This window comes from Choloepus didactylus, chromosome 15, assembly GCF_015220235.1.
Source record: "Choloepus didactylus isolate mChoDid1 chromosome 15, mChoDid1.pri, whole genome shotgun sequence".
In the NCBI taxonomy this organism is placed as follows: domain Eukaryota; kingdom Metazoa; phylum Chordata; class Mammalia; order Pilosa; family Megalonychidae; genus Choloepus; species Choloepus didactylus.
Genome location: NC_051321.1, coordinates 37,899,951 through 37,923,604, shown reverse-complemented (window position 1 = coordinate 37,923,604; position 23,654 = coordinate 37,899,951). Strand labels below are relative to the sequence as shown.

General features: G+C 37.1%; 1 long non-coding RNA gene across 4 annotated transcripts in view; it reads right to left on the bottom strand.

Annotated features, from left to right (window-relative positions):
• Positions 1 to 23,654, bottom strand: part of LOC119510273 — a 145,262-nt gene that overhangs the window by 106,867 nt on the left and 14,741 nt on the right. Inside the window, exons 3-7 of one of the 4 annotated variants that reach the window (XR_005211862.1) lie at positions 7,161 to 7,304; positions 6,662 to 6,721; positions 4,037 to 5,008; positions 3,195 to 3,233; positions 2,280 to 2,707 (exon numbers count right to left, since the gene is read on the bottom strand). This is a non-coding gene — a long non-coding RNA (uncharacterized LOC119510273). Of the gene's footprint in view, positions 1 to 2,279; positions 2,708 to 3,194; positions 3,234 to 4,036; positions 5,009 to 6,661; positions 7,305 to 20,422; positions 20,480 to 23,654 lie in introns of those variants that run through there. The other 3 variants (XR_005211861.1, XR_005211863.1, XR_005211860.1) reach the window with 3 other exon arrangements.

Genomic DNA, 23,654 nt, shown 5'->3' with positions numbered 1-23,654 from the left:
CCATGCCCTCACCAAAAGCAGCATCCTAATACCTATTCTTACCTGAGATTCTATAAAAGATCCACTCATTAAGTTTTATCTCTCAGAAACTTAAATCCACCAGAGTGTTCCTATGCCAGAGAAGTCCTAAAACCCAGAGGCAATAGCCTCTTTAACAACAACAATCAGAAGCAGCCCCCTTCCCCATGCTGTCAACACCCTCTTTCAATATGAACAAGGTAGGGTGGTCACTGTCTAAACACCCCTGAAGATGGGGAAACAGACTGAGAGGAAGGGGTAGCAAGAAACAACCTAACATTTAACAAAGGTCTATGTATACTGAAACTTTATATAAATATATATATATTTTTTTGGATGGTGGGGTGTTGGCATAACTGGAAGGAGGTAAATGACATGGTGGAACTGTAACCTATAACATCCTTTGAAATTTGCTCTATGGCTGCTCGTTGAATTGTGTTTTGAGAGTTTTCACCTTTCTGAATATACCCTATAATGCTTAATGGGGAGGGGACTGAACCTGTGGCACTGTAACCCATAAGAATTTTTGAAATTACCAATATAACTGCTTGTTGAACTGTACATCGAAAGTTGACAGCATTCTGTATGTATATTATATTTTACAATAATGGAAATGGCTGAAGTTGGGGAACTGTGACCCATGACATTCTTTGAAATTTTCTCTCTAGTTGCTTGTTGAATCGTACTTTGAAAGTTATCACTATATGTATATATCTTAAAGTTCACAATAAAAAATGAATTTAAAAAATGAAGGAAAAAAAGATCATTGGTTGTCAGGAGCTGGAGGAAGGGAAGGAGAGGTGAAGAGTTCGGCAAAGGGTATTTTCAGGGCACTGAAACTCTTCTGTATGATACTGACATATTGAATACATGAAATTATGCATCTGTCAAAACCCACAGAACTGTACAACAAAAAGAGCGAGCCCTTACGTAAACTATGGACTTTAGTTAATAATAGTATACCGATATTGTTTCATCAGTTGCAACAAACGTACCATTCTAATGCAAGATGTTAATAGAGGAAATGAGGAAGGGGGGGGAGATGGGAGAGGGAGTATATGGGAACTCTGTACTTTCTGCTCAATTTCTCTGTAAAACTAAAAATGTTCTAAAAATAATAGTCTATTATTTAAAAAAAATCTAGCCCCTCCCCCCAAAAAAGTAGAATCTTAAGAGTTAGAATGAACCTTAAAGATCACCGAACTAAAGTTAAAATGTATATACACATCACTCAGAGATCTTGTTGAAATAAAAATTCTGATTCAGTGGACCTGGGTAAAGACAGATTCTGTATTTCCACTAAGATGCCAGGTAATGCCAGTGCTGCCTTCCTGTACCACAGTTTGGGTATAAAGGATCTATATGCGTCAGGCCGTGGAATTCCTTCCACTGGCTCTCAGAAGAAGGCTGCTATACTTCATCAGGCAGGCCATTCCACGGTGGACCACCTGAAGAGCCACATACAAAGCTTTACTCCCTTGTCTTCACGACAATTCAAATGTTTCTTCTTTTGTCAGCTTTTTGTGCTTCAGGGGATTTCTCTCCACTGTGCCCACAGCCTACGGGCAGCCACTGCCTTGCCCTCAGTGAAGACCTGTTGTGCCTCAGAAAGATTTCTCTCGGCTTTCCTGTCCTGTCCCCAGCCTTTGGAAGGATGCTGCTTTGTGCGTGATGAGGGCCCAAAGTACTTCAGAGGGACGATCCTAGCTCTCCTGCTCTGTCCCTCCCCATCAGTGCATACTACCCCCATGCTCTCGGTAAAGCTCATGGGAAACGGTAGGTGGATGCAGCTCTGTGATTGGAGCTCCTCAGGATTCTAATCCATTATGTCAGCACATATGCAACCTTTAAAAATTCTTTACAGGTTCAGCTGGTTTCTTATTATTTCTGTCTATGGTGGATTCTTCCTTCTCCTGTCCCTACCAGGGATGAAAGAGCTGGTCACTTCCAGCAATTTAGTTCAGCTAGTTTTTTAAAAACTATGATTTTGTAGTTTAACCAGCTGAGTGGAAGTTATAATTTCTTGCCATGTGAACACAATAATTATATGCAGAATGATTAAATGAAATATAAGGAAATTATTTTATTACAAGGTTTGCAACCAGAAATACAATTCATTAGCTTATGTAACTAAAAATAGAGCCTCAATAAATGAGTTTTTCAATTTTGAAAAAGCAACAACTATTTGTATTCCACACTTTCAGTTTCCTTAGGTATATTTATAAATACTCTAACAAAAAATTGAAAAAATAAAACACAGTGTAGATGGCTAATTTTATAATACATGTTGTCTTTTCACATACAACTTTTTCACTTTGAAATGATTTTTGTCTCTTAAACAATGAAAATAGGGGCAAATACAGATAAAACAATAAATAGATTTTAAAGTGAACTACTCAGCACCAAATGTAGTTTTTTCTTGTTGGTAAATCATAAAATTCTTTCTCTGGAGTTCCATAATCTACAGATATATCATAATAGTGTTCAATAGCTTAAAAATATGAACTTTTGTGCTGTTCCATATTTCTTGGATTTTTACCTCTACAAGAGTCAGCTGCTGAACCGTCTTCTTGGAGTACATAAGAAGACGGAAGTCTGCTTGAGGAGTATGTTGTGAATCTGTTCTGTCCTTCAGTGGCTGAATCCATCTGAAGGATGTATTCTTCTACTGTCTTCTAGAAAGGCAAGTCTAAAAGGAAGCCAAGAAAGGGCCTTTTCTGTTACATTCCTCTTTTAAATTCTACAATGCTGCTAACCTAGCCCACTTTCAATAATAAATTTTCCTAAGTGAATGGAGGGATTTTTACTGACCAACCCAGTCTTTTATCTTTTCTAATGGAAGAGAGTGGGCTGGGGTTAGGGTATAGACTTACGATCATGGAACAGAGCTAAGGTATTATAAGAGAAATGAAACTTAAACTTCTGGCTTAACTGGAACCAACTGCCAGCCACTGGAAATCCAGGTACAAATGAATTGATCAATCATTTTTGCAACCCCTACTCAAAAGGGATAAGTGACAGTCATATCATGAGGTCACGGCCAGATCCTTCAAGGGTTGTAACTTTGAATATGTGTGAATTCATTAAATACTTGTTTTCTAGTATGTTTACACATCAATGGTACTGATTAGAGTTAGGCTTGGGAAAGATGGTCACATAGCTAAAACATTATTTACCTCTGACTTCTGCCTCTGCAATTATCAGTGCCAAAATTCCTGTGAAGTGAAAAAAGCAGGAAGAAAAATGAGATGTTGGTAGAAAACTTATCAGAGAAAAAAAGTTCCCAAAGAAAAGCAAGATGATCCATCTTAGGTTTAGGCAAGAGATCACATCTATCCACGTATATGTAGAATAATGTTGTATAGCTGGAGAAATAATATTCTAAATCAGAATACAAGACACATAATAACTCTCTCTATATATAGCTCTTCATCTCCCTTCTCAAATCTTCTCTCTTTTCTATGGCCTTATTTTCTATTCCAGTATATCCTCTTTTCCTGGCTTCTCTTTGTATTTCTATCCCTTTTTATATCCTTTTTTCCTATTTTGTTCTTTCCCTTTAGCCTGTCTTTCCCTTTAGCCTGAAGCTCCCGAAGTGGTACAGATAAAAAATTACTGCGTGACAGAAAAGAAGACTCCTGTATTGTGTATATTAAAAATAATTTCTGAATCACATATGTAAGAAACATTAAAAGAATTCTTGTCTAAAAATCATGGCATTTCCTTGAAACTTCCATTTCTGATATTCTTTACTTTTCATGGTCAAGAATTAAATTTAAATGTAATTTTAGTTACATTTGCTTCAATCATGGGAAATAATAGGGAAATTTCTAATTCACAGCAATTAGAAGTAAACCTTGGTTATAAATTGAACCTATAGAAAAACATCAGAATTTCAGCTTTGGATGATAATTTATGCCAGTTTTAAATGTTTATACAAATAGCCTAATTGAAAAAAGTCTGGGTGTTTTGTTGAAATCAAGTACTGGTCCTTACCACATAGAACAAAATGACTCACTTGTCTAAATACCAACTGGTATTTATGTTATCACGAAGTGGGTGGGATCGAAAGGATCTTGGTCTTTGTAAGGATGTTTCATGCTCAAAGTCCAAGTCTCTAATAGTATCTGTTCTTGTGGATCACAAGTTGGGTGGTCATAATAAGATATTTATCTTGGTCCAGTTCTACTGTTGAAATCAAAATTTCTTAACTGCACTTGTTTTTGAAAATTTTGAAAGGGTGGTAGTCTCTGTCCATAGCATCTATTAACATATTTCTTCAATGGAATTTTCTCTGAGAAATCACTGTTGGAATGGTCATGTAAAGCTACCAGTGTATGCCCTGATACTTCATCAGTATAATCTAAATCTTCTAAATTCATTTCATCATGAGAATAGTGTCAGTGGAAAGGTCTTTGCCTTTGAAAACCACCTATAGTGAAGTAATTTAAACCTTGTTCAGGTAACTGGTCCTGAAAATCACATTTAAGTGAATACTCGTGGTGGTTATGGAAAGGTCGTTGTTTTTGTCCCTGACCTCTGTTAACAAAACCAAAATTTTCCGTTGAACATTGTTCTTGAAAGTTACTATTGGCCTGCTGGTTATGAATAGAATGCATCCTTTGTCCATGAACTTTTTTTAATAAAATAAAAATCATCTCCAGGGTCTGGTTCGTGGAGGTCACTGTGAGGCTGGTGATCATGAAATGGTCTTGGTCTTGATCCAGGTATCTTGTTACTGAAATCTTTCTCCTCTTGGGAGACATCATAACACTGGTGATCATCAAAAAATGAACATCTTGGTACTGGTCCCTTGCTACCAAAATCCCAGTCACTCAAGAGTCTTTCTTCTGGTATGCTGTCATTACACTGGTGTTCATAAAAATCCCCATGCCTCTGGGCAGGTCATTGTTGACATAATCATACTCTTCTCTCTGTATACCATTTTGAGGGTGCAGATCATTAAGAAGCCTTGATTTTTTTCCCAGACCTATGGAGGGAAAATACATGCTATAAATCCTTTGTATTTTAACAATAAGTAAGGATAAATGCTGTGTTATTGGCAAAATCCCTTTTAACTCAATTCAGCAGAACATAAGATAAATTTGTTGTGATAGCCCCTAAATTGGGTTGTGTCCAATTTTAATTTTTCTCAACTCTGTATTTGTTTACTAATCCCAAACTCTCTTTTACAACTGTCAGCTTATAAATTTACAAACAAAATATACTGGTGTTAAAGAGTATATGTTTTTGTAAAAACTGATGAACAATATATTTCACAGTATCTTTTCATTTAACAGAATGTGTCATAACCAGATCACTTTTACCACAATTTATCTGATGAGGTTAAAGAAGTAATCTTACAAATATAGCTGATAGCATGCTGGGTTATTGTACTGACTTCATGTCAGAGGAAACAATCAAAAATATATACTGATTTATAGCTTATTTACTCCTAAGAACAACTAATAGGAAGCTTATAATATAAAAATATTTATCATATAAATAACACATGTGACCTGTTTCCAGGTTTTGGCTATTATGAATAAAGCTGTTATGAACATTAATGTACAGGTTTTTGAGTGAACATAAGTTTTCAATTCTTTGGGAAAATGCCCCAAGAGTAAAACTGCTGGTCTTATGGTAAGTCCATTTTTAGTTTTATAAAGAAACTACCAAACTGTTTTATAACATAAAAAATACATCCACTTGAAATAAGATAAAAAGAATGGAAAGCATTTAGAATAGAAAAAAAAAAAAACAACCTTAAAAACCTAGGATGAGATACAATAATTGACCATGTAGTTACAACTGTGCTTCCCAACAAGAACAAACAGAAAGTTTCATCAGAACACACACACATATACAACAAAAAACACCCAACCTAAACAAAAAGAAACAACAACAAAAATCAATGTCATTTGATAATACAGTTTCTGATACCAACTCCTAAGAGGATTTATTCACAAGGAACACGGATGTAATAATTATTTACAATTTTGAAGTTAAACACATGCTTCCTTAGAATTAGAGAGCAGAGATTATGTGAGAGAAAGAGACTGTCGAGGCAGATACAAAGTGCCATGGTAAACTGAGGCACTCTATCCAACACTTCACACATTTTATACATATTCTGTGATGCTCCTGCCTAACACAGTGCCTCGCACTGCTCAAGTATTCTTCTGGGGAAGGGAAAAACCAGAACCATTCAGAAGGCAAAATACTTACTGAGAATTGAGGCTGGAAGACAAAGCAGAAGAACTGTCTATTCTAATGTATTAAAATCAGTTCACAGTAAATAATTTCAATGTAAAGTAATAATTACATAATATTCATTAAAAAAAACCCAAACACAAAATACCCTCATCATTTAAAATAGTACTCTGTATTCTGAGATAAATTTATAGAGAAAAATGCCAACAGAGAAGAAAGCAAAAAATTTTTATTAAACATAGAAAAAAGATTTCAAAATATTGTTTCTAATTGTATCATGTTACAAAAATATGTATTTATGTAAATCATAGACGATATTATGGTATCATTTGACAGCCTTAATTCAGTTTCTGATATATTGGTAAGAACAAATACAAATTATTCCTTAGAATCAGAGAACTCTGGATTTTGAAGAGATTATAGAAATTACCTAGTTCATTGTTTCTCAGTTTGGAGAACATTAGTGTCCCACATCATGATAATGCTTGTTCTGTGGAAAAAAGAAGAGTTCTGTGCTCAAATAAGTTGGGGAAATGCTGGGTTAAGTAAAATTTAATAAATCTCTTTACTGCATGACTTCTAAGGATTTTAATGCACTAATGTTCATGGTGATAATAGACTGCATTTCCCAAATTTATCTGACAAAAAAACAAGAAACAAACTTTTTTTTTTTCCTGGAAAACTAGTCATCTCTCATGAAACACTAGTTTCATATGTCCTTAGAATACAGCTTAACGAAAACTGATTTGGTCCAATGGTTTTATGTTACACATTAAACAACTGTGGCCTGAAAAGCTTACATCTGTTGTTCTAGATCATATACAATTAGTAAGTGGCAGAGATTAGATTTGAACCTAAATTTCCTGATTCCCAGTCCTGTGGTTTTTCCCCCCTCTGCTCTACCATTATCAAAGGATATGTTTCATAACCTTAATAAAATATTCATCTAAAACCAGGTTACTAATATTTATCCACAAAAGTCTTCAATTGGGGGCCAATCCCTGGATTCTTCCATAGAATTGGCTGGGAGATCTGTATCTTCATCACAATTCCAGACATCCATTCCAAGATTACTAGAAGAAAAATATCAATAAATAGAAACCTTAGATTAAATCAGAAACAGAGTCATAGGATTTTAGTAACATAAGCTGCACATAAAATAAGGGAAAAAAGCAGAACTACACACCACTTTTATCTTGGAAAAAATCTGTGGCTATTTTGCCATTTGCCTTAGTGGAAAAAGAAAGCTTAAGAACAATGAGGTAAAGAGATCATGAGTCAAGGAAAATTTTAGAGAGGATTTGAATGTTTAGGACATAGTTGAAAAGAGATCATAAAAATTAAGGACATAAGGGCTCCACAGAGCCCATGCTCTTAATCAATATAATTATATTGTCTCTTTCAAAGGGAGTAATTGATTATAAGTGTACAACAGTGTCTAGCTTTTTTTCATTTAGTACAAAATGTGTTCAGGAAAATTACTTAGTTATGTTTAATCCATTCCTCATTCAAAGTACTCCTTGCTGGTTTGAGTAAATATATATGCCTTCTGAGTGAGACTACTTCTGTTTACAATCCTGGCTAAGAACCTCTATGTTACATGAAAAGAACCTCTCTTTTCCTAAGAACAACATCGAGTCTCAAATATCTTGATATTATCTTGACATTCAGCCTCCACAAAACTTTCACCTTTCTGAACTGGTTCATGCAGGCAACCAGAGTGTCCCTTTCATCTACCATTCACTGGAACCCAGAGCCAACAGGTATTTCTTTCTTTCTTTCTTTTTTTTTTTTTGAGTAAAAGTCAAGATGCTTTATTAATGCCATGTATCAAAAATCCTTAAAAAGTGATAAAATATTCCCTCACCAAACCTTTAGTTGGATTAAGTTTTAAACAATTATTGCAGTTTTATTAAGTTTTTTTAAATTTTTAGTTTGAAATAAATTCAAACTTACGATAACAGTTGCAAAAATAATACAAACCCCATACACAGACCTCTAGTATACCCCACCCCACCTCCACCGATACCCCGATCTACCAACTTTAATATTTTGTCACCTTACCATTTCTTTCTTTACCTCCCTCCCTCCCTCCCTGTCTATCCTCCATCATCTATTACTCTGTCTTCTGAACATATGAGAGCAAGTTGCACACATCCTTGAACAAATAATATAATTCACATATACATTTCCTATGAACAGGAATATTCATTTATGTAATCACATTAAGTGTAGTTAAGAAGTTCAAGAAATTTAACATTGATATAAAGCTTACATTCTATATTTCATTTTTTTCTTATGTCCCAATTGTGTCCTTTTGAACCTTTTCTCCTCTATTCTTTTTTTTAATTTTTTTTATTTTATTTTGAAATAAATTCAAAGTTAAAGGAACAGTTGCAAAAACAATACTAACCCCATACAAAGAATTCCATCCTACCCTGACCCCCCTCCCCCGATATCTCAATCCACCAACCTTAACATGCTGTCACATCGCTATTTCTTTCCCTCCCTCCCTCCCTCCCTATCTATCATCCATCATCTATTGCTCTGTCTTCTGAACATATGAGAGCTAGCTGCACACATCCTTGAACATACACTATAATTCACGTATACACTTCCCATGGGCAAGAACATTCTTTTATGCAATCCCATTAAGCGCAGCTAAGAAGTACAAGAGGTTCAACAATAATACAAAGCTTACATTCTATATTTCCTTTTCCTTATGTCTCAACTGTGTCCCTTTGAGCCACCTGTCCTCCATCCTCCAATCCCATCCAAGTTCATGCTTGGCATTCAATCATCTATTTAGACTGTCTTTTTTTTTTTTTTTCAGTTCTGGGAACATATATACAGCTTAAATCTTCCCATTCCACCCCCTCCCTAGACTTCCATTAGTGGGATTAATAACCTTTAGAATGTTGTAATGCACTTTCCCACCATCCATTACTAGAAATTTCCCTTCACCTCAAACAGCAACTCCACCCTCATTTCTTAACTCCCCATTGCTCCTTCCCCCATTTCTCTTAACCCGAACTCTACATTTCATCTCTATGGTTATGTTCTCTGATAGTTTGTGTTTGCTGTGGGGGTTAAAATTAACCTCTTAAATCCATATCAATCTTGTTTTTCTTTGATACCACCTCCACTTCAATAGGACCCATAAACTATGTTCCTATACTCCTCCATTCCCCTACCTTTATATAGTTGTCTAAAATTACATATTTTACATTGAGTTCAAAACCACTGATTTGTCATTAGGGTTTGTGTAATTTATATCATGTAGGAAGTAAATAGTGGTGTTACAGTTCAAAAATTATTGACTTCTATTGGTATTCCATTGTGGTTGGAGAATGTGCTTTGAGTATATTCAATTTTTTTTTTTTAATTTCTTGAGGCTTGTTTTATGTCCCAGCTTAGGGTCCCTTCTGGAGAAAGATCTGTGATCACTAGAGAAAAATGAGTGCCCTGGTGCTTTGGGATGTAAGGTACCATATATTTCTGTTAAAATTCTCTACATCTCTTTCTTCTTTCTGTTGTTTCTCTGTTGGTAGGGTTCCCTTTAGAATCTGAAGAAAGGCAGGTCTTTTATTGGCAACGTCTCTCAGCATTTGTTTGTTTGTGAAAAATTTAAGCTCTCCCTTGAATTTGAAGGAGAGTTTTGCTGGATAAAGGATTCTTGGTTGGAAATTTTTCTCTCTCAGAATTTTAAATATGTCATGCCACTGCCTTCTTGCCTCCATAGTGGCCACTGAGTAGTCACAACTTAGTCTTATGTTGTTTCCTTTGTATGTGGTGAATTGCTTTTCTCTTGCTACTTTCAGGATTTGCTCCTTCTCTTCAGTATTTGAGAGTCTGATCAGAATATGTCTCGGAGTGGGTTTATTTGGATTTCTTCTATTTGGAGTTCGTTGGGCATTTATGCTTTGTGTATTTATATTGTGTAGAAGGTTGGGGAACTTTTCCCCAACAATTTCTTTGAATACTCTTTCTAGACCTTTACCCTTCTCTTCCCCTTCTGGGACACCAATGAGTCTTAAGTTTGGACGTTTTATTTTATCTATCGTATCCCTGAGATCCATTTTGATTTTTTCTATTTTTTTCTCCATTCTTTCTTTTGTTCTTTCATTTTCTGTTCTGTGGGCTTCTAGGACACGGAGATGTTGTTCAGCTTCCTCTAGTCTTGTATTGTGAATATCCAGAGTCTTCTTAATTTGGCCAACAGTTTCTTTTATTTCCATAAGATCTTCTATTTTTTAATTTACTCTTGCAATGTCTTCTTTATGCTCTTCTAGGGTCTTCTTTATGTAGCTTATATCCTGGGCCATGGTCTTCTTGATGTCCTTTAAATCCTTTGCCATGTTTTTGTTCTTGATTGTATTTCTTTGATTAATTCTGCGAGGAACTTCATTTCTTCTAACTTGATTTGTGTGTTTGGAGTTGGATTCTCCATATCATCTGGTTTTATCATATGCATCAAGATTTTCTGTTGTTTTTGGCCTCTTGGCATTTGCTCTGCTCGACAGGGTTCTTTTAATTTGTAAAAAAAAACCTATCTAATTTTTCAGAAACACTGTTTGGTGACATAGTTTCTCTAACTAACCAGCAGAAGGCATCTGTGAGTCACCTATACCTCTCAAGTCAGTTCTCCACCTTGTCCCTGCAATGAGTGGGGAAATGATTCTTGTGGGGTCCAGCCGGAGAACTCGGCCTGGGTGTGTTGCTGGAGCTGTCCGCCCTGAATGCGGGGTGCTTGTACAGGTGGTCAGGGAGGAAGGACAGCCTCAATATTCAAATCCCCCAGGTTCCCGGAGATTCAAGGCCGCCACAAGAGTCCAAGCCTTCATTTCATTTCAGCCCTGGCCCCTCTCTCTCGCTGTCTCACAAACCACCAGACTTGGCGTAGTGTCGCTGGGATCTCCGAGCGAGTCTCCCCGCCCAGCCGCGCTCCTCCAGGACCTCTGCTGAGGGCATGCTGTGCTACGTCATCAGTGTGCACCGTCCCTCAAGGGAAGCCCCGGGCCGCCGGGCCGAGCTGGCTCGCTTTCAGCCTGAAGCAAAAATGGCCAAATGGGGCGTCTCCACACCCCCCTCCTCGCACAGTTCCTCCTTCCCAGCTCCGGGACAACTTGCGGGGCTCTGGGCTGTGGGTATGGCCCCAGGCAGGAGTTTATCCAGCCCTCCCAGGAGCAAGCTGCTAGTCTCGGGGATTCTTTCAGTTTCGGCTCTCTGCTCCGTTCCCCCAGCCCCCGGGATATCTGCAGCAGGCTATCTTCCAGGCCTGACACCGAGAGGCTGGCCCAGCCCCCTCTTGCTGAGTTTTACTGCTTGTCTCCCACGATCACACCTGCAGCCGCTCCTGGGTCGTCCCCCCCCCTTTTTTTTATTAAAAGAGCCTGTTGGTCTCCAGATGCCAAAACCCTGGCTTCCCTGGATCGCCGCATGGCTGCGGGACTTCCAGCGAGCTTACTCACTCATGTCAGAATGCAGACTCCCAGTTTCACCAAGTATACAGCCCCTGAGAACTAGCAGATCTCGTCCAGCTGGCACATCGCTGTAACTGGTATTCTGGGTCATCTAGTGTTTTTCATGGAGGTGTACCTTAGCCCTGTCTCACCTAGCCGCCATCTTGGTTTCTCCTCTCTCCTCTATTCTTAGATCTCATCCAGGATCATCTATGGCATTTAATTGTCATTATCTATTTAGACTGTCTTTTTTTTTTCAATTGTGGAAACATATATACAGCATAAATCTTCCCATTCAAACTCTCCCAAGCATTCCATTTAGTGGGATTAATCACATTCACAATGTTGCAATGCCATCACCTTCCCACCATCCATTACTAGAAATTTCCCTTCACCCCAAACAAAAACCCTACACTCATTTCTTATTAACTCCCCATTGCCCCTTCCCCCACTTCTCGTAACCCATACTCTACTTTTCATCTCTGTGATCATATTCTCTGATACTTTCTTTGTGTTTACCATGGGGGTTAAATTTAACATCTTAAATCTATAACAACCTTGTTTTCTTTGATACCAACTTAACTTCAATAGGACACATAAACTATGTTCCTCTACTCCTCCATTCCCCCATCTTTATGTAGTTCTTGTCAAAAATTACATAATTTAAATTGAGTCCAAAACCGCTGACTTATCATTACACTCTATGTATTTTAGATCCTGTAGGAAGTAAACAGTGTAGTTACAAATCAAAAATATAGTAATGGTATTTATATTTACCATGTGATCTTTATTGGAAATCTTTATTTCTTCATGTGGTTTCAGTCAATTGTTTACTGTCCCTTTCACTCTGTACAATTCCCTTTAGCATTTCTTAGAGGACTGATCTAATGGTGATGAAGTCCCTCAGCTTTTGATTATCTGGGAATGTTTTCATCTCCCCCTCATTATTAACCTCCAGGTGTTCGTGAATTTTCTGAGTCTCTGATGATTATTGACTTCTATTTGTATTCTACTGTGGTCAGAGAATGTGCTTTGAATAATTTCAATTTTTTAAAATTTATTGAGGTTTGTTTTATGTCCCAGCCTATGGTCTATTCTAGAGAAAGTTCCATGATCACTAGAGAAGAATGTGTATCCTGGTGATTTGGAATGTAATATTCTATATATGTCTGTTAAATTTCTCTATATCTCTCTCTCCTTTCTTTGTTTCTCTGTCAGTAGGGCTCCCTTTAGTATCTGAAGTAGGGCAGGTCTTTTATTGGCAAAATCTCTCAGCATTTGTTTGTGAAAAATTTAAGCTTTCCCTCAAGTTTGAAGGAGAGTTTTGCTGGATAAAGGATTCTTGGTTGGAAATTTTTCTCTCTCAGAATTTTAAATATGTCATGCCACTGCCTTCTCGCCTCCATGGTGGCCGCTGAGTAGTCACTACATAGTCTTATGTTGTTTCCTTTGTATGTGGTGAATTGCTTTTCTCTTGCTGCTTTCAGAACTTGCTCCTTCTCTTCAGTATTTGACAGTCTGATCAGAATATGTCTTGGAGTGGGTTTATTTGGATTTATTCTATTTGGAGTTTGCTGGGCATTTATGCTTTGTATATTTATATTGTGTAGAAGGTTTGGGAAGTTTTCCCCAACAATTTCTTTGAATACTCTTCCTAGACCTTTACCCTTCTCTTCCCCTTCTGGGACACCAATGAGTCTTATATTTGGACGTTTTATTTTATCTATCATTTCCCTGAGATCCATTTCAATTTTTTCGATTTTTTCCCCATTCTTTGGTTTGTTCTTTCATTTTCCATTCTGTGGTTTTCGAGATCACTGAGTTGTTGTTCAGCTTCCTCTATTCTTGTACTATGACTATCCAGAATCTTTTAAATTTGATCAACAGTTTCTTTTATTTCCATAAGATCATCTATTTTTTTATTTACTCTTGCAATTTCTTCTTTATGCTCTTCTAGGGTCTTCTTTATGTCCTTTATATCCTATGCCATGCTCTTCTTCATGTCCTTTATATCCTATGCCATGCTCTCATTGTTTGTCTTTAGTTTTTTGATTAATTGCTCCAAGTACTGTGTGTCTTCTGATCTTCTGATTTGAGTGTTTGGGTTTGGGTTATCCATATCACCTGTTTTTTTCATATGCTTGTTTTTGGGCTCTTGGCATTTGCTTTACTTGATAGGGTTCTTTTAGGATATGAAAGATTATTCAGACACCAATCTCTAATTTGTCAGATCTACAGTTTGGTGGCATACACTTTCTCTAACTAACCAGTAGATGGCATCTGTGAGTCACCTCTTCCCCTCAAGTCAGTTCTCCCCAACTTTGTTTTTGTGGTGTGTGGGGGTCTGGTTCTTGTGGGGTCCAATTGGTGCACCAAGTTTGGGTGTGTTGTTGGTGCTGTCCGCCCTCAATTTGGGGCATGTGTCTGAGCAGTTAGGGAGGCAGGGCAGGTTTAATAATCAAACTTCCCAGGTGTTCCTGGAGATTAAAGGCTGTTGCAAGAGTGTAAACCTTCAGTTCAGTCTCACCACAGATTGTCTCTGCCACCGACCCACAAGTCCTTGGTATTGGCGTAGGGTCCCTGGATTCCACTGTGGTCTGAGAATGTGCTTTGAATGTGGGTTCCTCTTCCCAGCCGCACCCTTCTAGCCTTTGCTGAGGGAAGGCTGTGCTACATCACAAGTGCGTGCAATCCCTCAAGGGAAGCCCTGGGCCGCTGGGCCGTGCAGGGGTGTTTCCAGCCTGCTGTAAAGATGGATGAATGGGGTGTGTTAGTTTCCCCTTTTCGCACAGCTCCACCTTCCCAGCTCTGGGACAATTAGCTGTGGGTGCAAGAAAGGCTATTGTCCACGCCCGATATTGTGGCATGTGTGCAGTGGGGCTGGAAACACTTCCTGTCACACTGGTCCCTTGGCGCAGCTCTGGGCTGTGGCTCAGGTGCTGGGCAGGAGTGTTCCCAGCCCGCCAGGAAGATTGCTTCAAGGGGCATGGTTTTTTTCCCCTTTTGGCTCACCTCTGCCCTCCTTGCTCTGAGACAACTAGCAGTGGGTGTGCAAAAAGCTGTCTTCCATGCCAGATATTGCCAACCCACGGTTTCCCCACACCACAGCGTGGCTGTCGGACATTCAGCAGGCTCACTCACTCATTTCAGAACGCAGACTCCCAGTTTCACCAAGTACACGGTCCCTGTAGATTTAGCAGACCTTGTCTAGCTGGTGCATCACTGGAACTAGTGTTCTGAGTCACTTTCTGGCCTCTATCTAGTATTTTTCATGGAGGTGTTCTTTTTTGCCGTCTCTCCTAGCCGTCATCTTAGGTTCTCTATTCCAATAGGTATTTCTTAAAATTTACAGGCAGCTGCTCATTTTCTTATTAATTATACACCCTCACAGAAAACCAAAATTACATGGGGAGTATTAATTTATCTAACATTTGGGCCTTAGGAGTAGCCAAGCACAATATTTTAAATCTGCAGAGGACCTTGCTATTATCACAGTAAAATGCCTCATTTTATAGATAAGAAAAGTGAAGCCTAGAAAGGACAGATCACTTGAAGGTAAAAAAGTGAGAGAACTACAGGGTCCATTTCTGTTTCCCAATACAAGTATCATCTATATTAGACTACACAGTGGACAAAACCTAAATCCCATGCCATTTTTAATTCTCTTCAATCCAACAAATATTTATGAATAACCTATGTAATATTTGATCCAAAAAGGCTAGTCAAAATTGGTCTATATTTGATGCATTTCAGTATCGTTTCTGAATCTGGATGTGGTAGGCAGAATAATGGCCCACCAAATACATCCACAACCTAATCCCTGGAACCTATGAATTATGTTGCCCTATATGACAAAAGTGACTTTGCAGATGTGATTAAGTTAAGGACCCTGAGATGGGCAGATTGTTCAGAATTATCCAGGTGGGCCCAATCTAATTATATGGGTCCTTAAAATTGGAGAACCTTCTGTGCTGGTTTGAATCTGTTATGTACCCCATAAAAGACCATGTTCTTTTTTTTTTAAATTAAATTCAGTTTTATTGAGATATATTCACATACCATACAGTCATACAGTTATGCATTCATCACCCCAATCTATTTTTGAATATTTTCTTTATACCAGAAAGAATAAGAATAAAAAATAAAATTAAAAAAGAACACCCAAATCACCCTGCCCCCCAATCTCATTTAGTTTTGTCTCCTTTTTTCTACTCATCCATCCATACACTGGATAAAGGGAGTGTAATCCACAAGGTTTTCACAATCACACTGTCACCCCTTTTAAGCTAATTGTTATACAGTTGTCTTCAAGAGTCAAGGCTACTGGGTTGGAGTTTGGTAGTTTTGGGTATCTACTTCTAGCTATTTCAATTCATTAAAACCTAAAAATGGTTATCTATAATAGCGCGTAAGAATGTCCACCAGAATGACCTCTCGACTCCATCTGGAATCTCTCAGCCGCTGAAACTTAATTTTGTTTCATTTTGCATCCCCCTTTTGGTCAAGAAGATGTTCTCAATCCCATGATGCGAGGTCCAGATTCATCCCCAGGAGTCATATCCTGTGTTGCCAGAGAGATTTACACCCCTGGGAGTCAGGAAAAGACCATGTTCTTTTAACCCAATCTTGTGGCAGCAGATCTATTGTGGATGGGACCTTTTGATTAGGTTGTTTCTATGGAGATGTGACCCCATCCATTCAAGGTGGGGCTTAATCTGCTTGCTGGAGTCCTTTAAGGGAGAGACATTTTGGAGAGAGCTCAGAGAAGCTAAGAGAGACAGAAGCCCAGAGATATTTTGGAGACAGCCATTGAAACTACAACCAAGAGAGAAGCTAAGAGATGAAATTCAGAGTTTATCCAGGAGAAGCTAAGAGAGGACCCCCAGATGCTTAGAGGGAGAGAAAAGCCCCAGAAGAAACAAGCAAGGATGCACAGGAGCTGAGAGACAGAGCCACTGAAACCAGAAGTCGGGGAAAGAAGGACCAGAAGACGTCGCCATGTGTCCTCCCATGTGACAGAGGAACCCTGGATGCCATTGGCCTTTCCTCAGAGAAAGTATCTACCTCTTGGTGCCTTAATTTGGATATTTTCATGGCCTTAGAACTATAAATTTGCAATCTAATAAATCCCCATTGAAAAAGCCAACCCATTTCTGGTATATTGCATTCTGGCAGCTTTAGCAAACTGAAAAACCTTCCCTGCTGTAGTCAGAGAGAGATGTGACTAGGGAAGAAAAGCAATGCAGAGATGCAGCACTGCTGGCTTTGAAGATGGAGGAAAGGGGCCATTAGCTAAGGAATATGGATGGCCCCTAGAAGCTGGAAAAGACAAGGAAACTAATTCTCCCCTAAAGCCTCCAGGAAGAAACAAAGACCTGCCAATACCATGATTTTAGCCCAGTGAGATCTGTCAGACTTCTAAACAACAGAGCTGTAAGATAATAAATTTGTGGTAATTTGTTACAACAGCAATAGAAAATCAATACATTGGTATTGATCACAAACTCAATTTCTCATTTCAAGGATCAAGTCAGAAAGCAGGGATGTAAAACAGAACTCTGATTCACCAGGACATGAATTCAGAGGATTCTCAGACTTGGTTACACAAAACAATCACTTTTTAATTTTGATTTAATTGCTCTTGGGAAGGGCCAGAGTATTTTTTTTAAAAACTCCCCTAAATTTTAATGTACAATCAAGTTTTAAAAACCTCTATTCTAAGGTAAAAGAGACTAAGATACTAATATTGAATATAATATGAACCAGGTATTCAAATAATCTAAATAGCTTAAATAGGTATTATTATAGTGATTTGGAGAACATGACAGTACAGCATACTCTTCAAATTATGCGAAGACAAAGTACAGAGGTATTTTGTCCTAGCATTGAGGATAGAAATAAAGTTAAACCTACAGCAGTTGGGAACAATAAAGAACAGCAGTCAGTAAGCTTATCAAGCAAGATGTCTGTTTACTGTAAATAAAGTTTTATTAGAACACAGCCATGACCATTTTTATGCATTGTTTATAGTTGCCTTCATGCTACAATGGCAAATTTGAGTGGTTGTGTCAGAGACAATATGGGCTGTTAGCCTAAAATATTTACTGTTTGGACCTTTAAGAAAGAGTATTCTGTTCTCCAGTAGAAAATATGACATATTTAGGACAAAGACCCAAATCGGTAAGGCAGGAAAAAACAGCAAGCCCATCAGTCAGGATAGCCTATGTGAAGAATTTCTGGATTATACAAAGTTTTAAACTGTTTGACAAATTCAGTGGACAATGATTAGGCATTTGGGAACCTAATGAGAAGAATGTCAAATGAACACTGAGGCCTATAACATGGAAATATTTAGCTGTAATCTGGTAGGCTATAAAAACATTTACCAAACCTTTGGAAGAAAGCTTTTAATTTCTCCAAAGCCTAAAATTCTCACTAAACACCATCCTTTGGAATGTAGTAGATGGGACTTTCTGCAGACAAGATGAACTCGAGGAAAGTTAAAATAGTCCCCCACATAGAAGTTGGAGCAAAAATGCCTCCTTTTAATATCCCATCTGATTAATGATCAATGTGGGATTATTAATCATAATGATAAATAATATTAAAAAGGAATTAGCAATTAGCTTAATTAGTAGCTCCGACTTTGCTTTTATCTCCACTCACTACCAGAGTTCTCAGGATAGCCAGGTATAATGAAAAACGTGCATTTTTCCTTAAAAATTTTTTTCATAAGCAACTACCTTCAGACCCTGGAATGAGTTAATGTCTCTAAAAGCAAGGACTGGGTAAAGAGTGTCTGACTTCCCTGTTTGGGATATGAATTTCAAGAGCTCTTTCAAGTATGAGCAGATCAGAACTTTAGGACAAAGGGTAAAGGTTGCAGCAAATTCTCTTCTCCAATAACATTTTCTCTACTCCACATTGGCTGTCCCCTTATACGGATGTAAGCAGTTACAGTGCTGGATTAGGTGGAGGAATGCAACTAGTAGAAAGGGACTTGTACCTTATAAAGGGTTTTTTGCAGCTTATAAAATCTTTTGGAAAAGCAACTCACTCGAGTCAGGCTTAACCTGGAGCAATGTTTAACTCTTACGATATGGAGAATGCTATGAGGACAAGAGAGTCTCCTATGTTTGCCAACCAATAGGCTCTGGATAAATTTATATCATCTCAGGGCACAGGTGCTCCTACCAAAGAAATATATGCTCCTCTATGATAATACATTAGTTTTAGTATCATGAAGCATCTGTCTTTTATCTATTTACTCTTAAAATAAATAAATAAATAAAATGAATTGCTGAATATAGACTATATTTTTATTTCTAAAAGGCAATCTCAAAATACTATAATAGATTATGATCAATAGCTCCATTGAGGAAGTCAAATTATTTATGTACTGGAAGATACATTTTGCAGTTTAATTAGCCTGTCAGACCTATGAGGAACTAAAATTAAACCACCCTTATGGTCTAAGTCATTGGTTCCCAATCCTGGGACGCTTTTAATAATCAAATTCTTGAAACCTACCCTAGACCTCTAAATTAGCAGCTCATATGGTGGGGCTCAGGAATCTGCCTTTTTAACACATTTTCCAGCTGATTCTGCTCTACTGCCAACTTCAGAAAACACTACTCTATAGGAGTCATTCTAAGGCTCCTCTTATATGGTAAATTTGACCAATACCTGTCTCCTTAAAATTTTCCAGTTTAAAATAATTTCTTCCTTGCCCTATGATGTCAAATTGTAGGCATTTTTGTCAAATTTTAGGGAAATAAGTCATCACAAAGTTAGAATTTTTTTATAGATAACAACGGCAGATTTACATTCCTTAGGATTGACATTCCTTAGGATAATTATCCAGAATCTAGGAATATATTGAACATAAAAATTAGTTATGGTCACAACTCAGGTACCTTAACGTTATACAAATTAGCTCTCCTTTGGTTTCTATTTCTAATAATGAGAGCTCTAATAAAGGCTTCTATTTAAGAAATCTCCAAAGGATAGGAGATAAACTTTTCAAAAGGGTATAAGATTCTTGGATAAGGTACAATTTACAACAGAATTTTTAAAAATTATCTTCTCATATGTCGAGTTTTAAGATCCTTTAAGTATACATATCCATCTATTTCATGACCACGGGCCTCACCAAAAGCTAAAAACAAATTAATAAAATATTCATGTTGATCAAGTAAAATTACTGAGATAAATTACGTGACAGTATCCTTGGATGTCTCTAACCAATTAACAAATAATGTAATAAAATGATTTCTTATGGCAGCAGTGAAGAGACCCTAAAAATTTATAGAGAACTATTTAATATAAAAACATCACTAGTTTAGTTTTTAAGATTTCTAATTTTGTCTTTAGTTTTAAAAAAACTATCTTCTTGCATAATTAGTTATACTAAAAAGTCTAGTTAAAATGTATTTAGTTGAAAAGGTGCTGATAGAAAAGCAAAATATCTGAGAATCAAAAGAAAAAAGCAGTATTATCCATATTTTGATCTGTGTTAATTTACATGACACCAGGCATTTCCATAACTTTGGCCCTGGCTATTAGTTGAACTTTATAATACCTTGAATTGCTGTACCTAGATCCCAGTCTTCAACATCAATGAGGTACCAGAATAAAAAACATGATTTCAATTTTGTAAGATAGGTAAAACTGAATTTTAAAATTTCTTCTCAAGATGACAGACTTGAAAATGTAGCACTTATTCTTACCTACATATAAGGTATCCTGTTCAGTTAATTCCATTTGTACAATGAACTCCAATGAGTTTATCCATAAAATATATAAAAAAATTAAAAATATAAAAAAATTAGGAAGAGAGTAGTACAATAAAAGAACAAATTTCATACACATTTTATAATGCAATAGTTTTCATAAAATTATTTATCACTGGTAGAATTTTTAGTCACAAGATTTCAATCTAATGTTACAGGGACACTATCAAAAATTTAGGAAAAAACAGACTTTTTTGTTGACTGTATAGTAGTAAAGGTGAATTTTTAAAGCTAATCAAATGAAAGACAAAGTTTATATTACATTCATGAATGACATACTTCAGTCATTATTCAGAATAGAAATAATTTTAAGTTCACCTCTTTTAACTTAATTGCCTTTACAATTAAGTACACTCCTTGAAATTATACTTTCTGGCTGCTGAGAATGTCCACATCATTGCTGCTTTGAGGCACATTATCTGATACCACAAATGAGGAATTTTGACCTTTGCTGATGGTCCAGGAACCTTTTAGTCATGGCTAGAAGTGATCTATCTTAAAGAGTTTCCTTATCCATGAGGGTAAAATACAAATGCTTCCCTAGAGAAGACTGGTTTTGAGAGGCATATTCATTTCCTGGTTATCATTTCTAAGGAAAATTTTCAGTAAGGGTGAGGCTTTAGATATTTTCCCTTCATATGTAGATATCCTATATTTACCTGTCCTACCTCCTAATCCTTTGAGTTCCTTCTCAGAATGGTTTATTTGCTATCTCTTTGTCAGGAATCACTTCTGAAGGTTCACAAAGCACTTTCTTAGTGTCTGGTAGGTGCAGTTTTCAACTGACAGTTAAGATCCATATTTCCAGGTCTTTAAATTGCTTTCAAATACCATAAATTTCTGGGTTTATAATAAGAAATTTTAGAGATGTGCTTTGATTACTTGTTTTGTAGTTTGAATAGAATGGAATATATTTTTGTAAAGAGAACTAATTTATTCATTTAATATGTAGGAGAATGATTACTGTTAGACTAAGAAACAGTTTATTGCTCATATATACATACTCCCCCCCCCAAATATTTTTATACAAAAAAGTAAAAGGAAGAGTTTCATTTGAACAATAATATCTGAAGTAATTCCAGTTGAATCTAGCTGGTACCACAATGACTTCAGAGACAGACAAGTAAACAAAAAAAGTAACAAAGCATTATTATAAGATTATATAATAAATGCACAGAGAGATGTGATGAGAGTACATAAGAGATATCCCTTAATTTTGCACAGGGGGAGAGAAGGTTTCAGAGGGAAGGTTTCAAATAACATTTAGATAATCTTGAAAAATGACATGGAGTTCATCAAGTGAACAAGATAGAAAAACATTCCATTAAGAAAATAGTAATGTGTAAAGGCAAGGAGTATAATATATGTGTGGGAAACATAGGATATGAGGCTTTTACAAAGATAGTTAAGAACCAGGCCATGAAGAATCTTATATGCCACCCTAAGGAATTTGGCATTTATAGTATGGGATTTCAAGCAAGAGAGTGACCTGATCCAATGTGCACTTACTTTAGAATGGAGGAATGGTAACATGGTGGTAATATGGAAGAATGGTGGGAAGAGAGGAAAGAAATCCAGTAAGGAGGCCAACCTAATACCAAGGCCAGGGAGGATGTGAGTCTGGACTAAGGTAGTGGCTATAGTAATGAGAAGACAGGGTAGACTGGATATTTAGTGGGTAAAGGAAAAAAGACTCGGTGACTGAGGTAACTGGTAGAATATGGACAGTGATAGAGAATAAAGCCAATGATGGCATCCAAGATTCCATTAACTGGAACATGGAAATGAAGATCAGCAGATTTAAGGAAGGTAAGGGGCAAGAAAAGGTAGATTAAGAGATCAATGATCAATCAAAGGTAGATTAAGAGATCAATCCCTGGTGGAGTTAGATGACTGTAAACTCTGAAATGGAACTCAGAAGAAAGGTTTGGGTTAGAGATATAGGTTTGGGAGGCTAAGGGTGATTAGTTGAAGCCACAAGAAAAGATGAGACAAAGTATACAGAATGAAGAGAGCTTATGATAGAATCTTAAGAAACAGTAACATCAAGGAGTTGAAAAGAGAAAAAAAAGCTGGAGAAGAAAATAGAAAACATTAGACAGGTAGAAAAAAAATGAGGAAAATAATATTATAGAAGTAAAGAAAAAAAATTTTTAAGAAGGAATGAACAGAGGTCAAGCTTGCAGAGAGGTTAAGTAACATAAGATGGAAAACTATCCTTTGAATTTGGCAATTGAATGTTTCAGAAATCAGGTTACAGGTGATGATTAATCAAGATGATGTTCTCCATCCCACGATGCCAGGTCCAGATTCCTCCCCAGGAGTCATATTCCACGTTGCCAGGGGTATTTACACTCCTGGGTGTCAGATCCCACGTAGGGGGGAGGGCAGTGATTTCATCTGCCAAGTTGGCTTAGCTAGAGAGAGAGGGCCACATCTGAGCAACAAAGAGGCATTTAGGAGACACTATGGCACAATTATAAGCAGGCCTAGCCTCTCCTTTGCAGTAAAAGTTTTCCCAAGGGCAAGTCCCATGACAGGGCTCAGCCCATCAAACCACCAGCATGACATCTTCTTGAACAAAAGAGGGATGTGAAATGAAACAAAATAAAGTTTCAGTGGCTGAGAGATTCCAAATGGAGTTGAGAGTTCACTCTGGTGGGCATTCTTATGCACTATATAGATAATCCTTTTTAGGTTTTAATGCATTGGAATAGCTAGAAGTAAATACCTGAAACTATCAAACTGCAGCCCAGTAGCCTTGACTCTTGAAGATGATTGTATAACAATGTAGCTTACAAGAGGGTGACAGTGTGATTGTGAAAACCTTGTGGATCACACTCCCTTTATCCAGTGTATGGATGGATGAGTAGAAGAATGGGGACAAAAAACTAAATAAAAAATAGGGTGGGGAGGGTGATTTGGTTGTTCTTTTTTAATTTTATTTTTTTATTCTTATTTTTACTTTTTCTGGTACAAGGAAAATGTTTAAAAAATAGATTGGGGTGATGCATGCACAACTATATTATGGTACTGTGAACAACTGATTGTACACTTTGGATGATTGCATGGTATGTGAATATAGCTCAATAAAACTGAATTTAAAAAACAGATTATGGATTTTAAAAGTTTGCACAAGTTTTTAAGTATTTGCTTTTTATATGAAGCC